Source organism: Dendrobates tinctorius, unplaced genomic scaffold (assembly GCF_039654945.1).
Source record: "Dendrobates tinctorius isolate UK_male_01 unplaced genomic scaffold, ASM3965494v1 ptg000143l, whole genome shotgun sequence".
NCBI classification, from domain to species: Eukaryota; Metazoa; Chordata; class Amphibia; order Anura; family Dendrobatidae; genus Dendrobates; species Dendrobates tinctorius.
This window is the reverse complement of record NW_027361810.1, coordinates 7,773,912-7,778,858: the sequence shown is the minus strand read 5'-3', so window position 1 is coordinate 7,778,858 and position 4,947 is coordinate 7,773,912.

Here is a 4,947-nt window from a genome sequence, read left to right as displayed (position 1 = left end):
ATTTTGTCTCTTGTAGGTTTTGTATGCCTTATGGCCAATGTGAACATGCGTTTATGTGCTACATGTATACCAACCCTAACCAAGTTCAATTTTTGTGTTTATGCTGCAAAATAGCCTGACACTGTGATGCCCCCACCTCCAAGCTTCACTGTTGGTATGGTGTTTCTGAGGTGATATGCATAGCCTTTTGGTCTTCAAACATGGATTATGGCACCCAAAGAGTTCACTTTTGGTCTCATCTGACCAGATTATATTCTCCCAGTATTTCACAGACTTGTTTAAATGTTATGGAGCAAACTGTAAATGCGCTTGAATATACTTTTTGTTCAACAATAGAATCTTGTGTGGTGAGTGTGCATACAGGCCAAGGAGGTTGTGTTGTGAGTGTGCATACAGGCCATGGAGGCTGTGTGTTGAGCGTGCATACATTTTCTTTGAACAATTGTACCTGCTGATTCCAGGTCTCTCTGTAGTACTCCACAGGTGTCCTTGGCCAGGGTCGGACTGGGGTGTGTAGGGCCCACCAAGGGAATTTTAGGGGCCCACCTACAGTAATGTACAACTCAACATTTAGGCTTTGAGACTGCAGAATTACACCATGGGTTCTTTTGCCGTATATCCCACGCCAAATCTGCATCATTTCAGCATCCTAATTCTACTAAAAGCTGCACCGTTGCTCCTATGCTGCAGATCTTTCCGCACTACGATTCATTTAATCCTTTAGGGCCGCAGGCCTGTTTTCACCTTAATGCCCAGGCCATTTTTTTGCAAATCTGACCTGTGTTACTTTGAAGTTAAAAAGTGACCCCATTTTGGAATCTACACCCCCAAGGATTGACGTAGGGGGTATAGTGATCACTTTGTCCCAACAAGCGTTCCATGGTAGATGCTACACAGCCCAGCCAATCGAAGCGTTCGTATCTGCAGGGGGGGCTAAAATTCGCCCGGACCAGCCAGGCAGCGTTGCTGCCTGCTGGTCTTAGCAGCGAAGGCCTCACGGTACCCGTGCGATTAGCTGCGGGGACCGACGGAACCCCTCGCCGTACATTAGTACAATAGTGGACATTTTAATTTAGAGACTTGGAAAAAAGATGTCTGAACACAAGGATGTCAGCGCCATCACCGCACATACAAGAACCAAACAGAAGAATCCAGAAGAGGGATCATTATTGGCAATGGCAGGCCTGGCATAGCATACAGTACACCACATATCCCTACATACAGTATTATGGGCACCGCATAGTCCTCCATACAGAATTATGGGCACCGCATAGTCCTTCATACAGAATTATGGGGCACCACGTATCTCTCCAAACAAAATTATGGGCACCACATAGTCCTCCATACAGAATTATGGGACACCATGTAGTCCTCCATACAGAATTATGGGCACCACATAGGCCTCCATACAGAATTATGGGACACCACGTATCTTTCCATACAAAATTATGGGCACCACATAGTCCTCCATACAGATTTATGAGACACCACATAGTCCTCCATGCAGTATTACGGGCACCACATAGTCCTCCATACAGAAATATGGACACCACATAGTCCTCCATGCAGTATTACGGGCACCACATAGTCCTCCATACAGAATTACGGGCACCGCATAGTCCTCCATACAGTATTACGGGCACCGCATAGTCCTCCATACAGTATTACGGGCACCACATAGTCCTCCATACAGTATTACGGGCACCGCATAGTCCTCCATACAGTATTATGGGCACCGCATAGTCCTCCATACAGTATTACGGGCACCGCATAGTCCTCCATACAGTATTATGGGCACCGCATAGTCCTCCATACAGTATTATGGGCACCGCATAGTCTTCCATACAGTATTATGGGCACCGAATAGTCCTCCATACAGTATTACGGGCACCGCATAGTCCTCCATACAGTATTATGGGCACCGCATAGTCCTCCATACAGTATTACGGGCACCGCATAGTCCTCCATACAGTATTACGGGCACCGCATAGTCTTCCATACAGTATTATTGGCACCATATAGGCCTCCATACAGTATTATTGGCACCACATAGGCCTCCATACAGAATTATAACATTTCATTACTGATCCTGAGCTACCTGCTGTATTACTTTCCAGAGCTGTAGTTCACATCCGTCTCTCCCCTTTGGGATGATAGAATGTACAGCTGCAGGAGCAGCGCTCCCCGTGACATAGGAGTATTACAGCTCCAGGCTGTGTAACCTGTGCATTTACCCTCCCACCCCCTGTAATTACTCAGCGCTCCCTCCTGTGCTCCTCCGGTTGGTGCACGGCTTGTAGGAATGACTGTATAATCCTGGGACCTTATAAGATGAGAATTTCACAACCCGACTAGCGCTCAGAAAACGCCCAGCGGAGATTCAGGCAGCGAAACCTTCATGCAGGATTATCCAGCCAACCAGACATGGATTTGCAGTCAGTTCACCAGCCTCATCAGGTCCGCTAATGCAGGCACATTGGAATGTGAATTCTGCTGATAGATTTCCTTGAAGTTATACTGACACTGACGGCCATTTCTTGTGTACAGCGCAAAACATATTGTGGCCTGTACAAAACTCAGGTGCATGCAGAGCGTAGCGGCACAGAGAAGAGAGCGTTGGCACAGGCAGAGAAAGAGAAGAGAGCGGCGGCACAGGCAGAGGAAGGGTATGTGCACACGTTGCAGATTTGGATGCGAATCCGCAGCAGTTTTCCATGCGGTGTACAGTACCATGTTATCCCATGGAAAACCAAATCCGCTGTGCACATGCTGCGGAAAATTCTACGCAGATTTGTTGCAGTTTATTTTCTGCAGCATGTCACTTCTTTGTACGGAATCCGCAGCGTTTTTACACCCATTCCATTATAGGAATATGCAGGTGTAAAAACGCAGGCGAAATCCGCACAAAATCTGCACTAAATCTGCAGGTAAAGCACAGGTCATTTTACCTGCGGATTCAGCCAAATCCGCAGCACAATCCACAACGTGTGCACATACCCAAAGAGAAGAGAGCGGCGGCAGGGAAAGGGCAGAGCGCAGCTGAGGGGACAGGGCAGAGCGCAGGGACAGGGCAGAGTGCAGCTGAGGGGACAGGGCAGAGTGCAGGGACAGGGCAGAGCGCAGCTGAGGGGACAGGGCAGAGCGCAGGGACAGGGCAGAGTGCAGCTGAGGGGACAGGGCAGAGCGCGGGGACAGGGCAGAGCACAGGGACAGGGCAGGGCAGAGCACAGGAACAGGACAGGGCAGAGCGCAGGGACAGGACTAGGTGACGCCATATTATGTAGGATATGTAAATTGAAACAGGCGGGGGATTAGTTATAAAAGGAGGGTGAAGCTAGGGTAAGAGGGCATGTATCCATATTGAATATTTGCCCATGGCAGCATAAATTGTGCTCAGCTTTCTCAGCTTTAGGTATTCTGAAAATGCGTATGTCTAATAAATGAGATGTGACAATAGGCGCTTATGTGGTGTACAGGAGTCTGTTATTCTGCAGCGTGTAAGTTGCAGGCACTGACAGAAAAGTTAGGCGGTGCTCACGTCTGTCCAGACCTTCCACATATCTGTACTGTTTTTCAGTCATGCAAATGGAAACAGAGGGGACAGAGGCACTCACCACCTCTTCTAGCATGTCTCTTGCAGCCCCAGGCCGGTGCTTATTCCATCTTCAATCTCACCGCTGTTCTACTTCCTGCTTTCAGCGTCCACGTGGTTCACCTGAGCCGCTCATTACATATGCGCATATGTAATGAGCCGCTCATTACTTATGCGCATAGGTAATGAGCGGCCGCTGAATACAGGAAGATAGAACATCGCTGAGATTGAAGATGGAATAAGCACAGGGGGCTGCAAGAGACATGCTAGGAGAGGTGACTGTGATTCACAGGTACCAGCAGCTGGGCCGTGAGCGGGCTTGTTCAGTGACATTCATGGTCGGGCGGGGCCCACCGAGGGATCCAACGGTACCTCGGTGGGCCAGTCCGAGCCTGTCCTTGGCTCTTGGACAACTCTTATAAGTCATTTCACTCATTTGTCCGAAATATTACGGGGAGCATCTGGTCATGCCCGGTTTATGGTGAAATTACGTTTGTTCCATTTCTGGATTATGGCCCCAGCAGTGCTCACTGGAACCTTCAGTAGTTTAGAAATTCTTCTGTAACCAATGCCATCAGGATGTTTTACAACAATGAGGTTGTGAAGGTCTTGAGACAGCTCACTGGTTTTACTCAAAATGTGATGTTTTTTGTCTGGCACCATAGGAATGAGACACCTTTTTATTAGCCATCAAATGAACCAGCTGATATTATTTGTCACTAAGTGGCAGGATTGTTTTCTAATTATTGCTAGATTTCATCCGGTGTCAGGACTTTCCAGTGCTTTTTGTTCACCTCTTTCTTCATGTGTTCAATACTTTTTCTCTGTGTCATTTCTCATTATAACACATAATTTATGGACATCTATGGTGACTTCTTTGCCTGTGTGGATTTCATGGGTTGTTAGTGACATCTGGGGAGAATTTCATGTCAATAGCACCTTCAGTAATAGATTTACTTAGAAAATTGGTGACTTGTTCAGTACTTATTTCACCCGCTGCATGTAGCACCATCTCTCACCTCATCCGGCTTTATTAATCAGATTTTTATAAAAAGACATTTTGATGTAGAGCATCCCTATCGCCTTAAATTGAGGAGACAGACTGTAGTTGGAGCATACGGTGTATACAGAATCACAATGTTATCTAAGGACACCAGACGTATCCAGATAGCATGGAATCCCCTGCCCTGACACACGTCATTTTACCATCCAAGTTACAAATTCTTGCAGACAAACATCTCTGTTTTTCTGGGACCTTCCTCGCTGACCCTAATTAATCCATAGCTTAACCAGTCCCATCATTTTAGCGCTAAGAATAGTTCCCAGAGCCACACGCTGCAGCCGCACAGACGCTC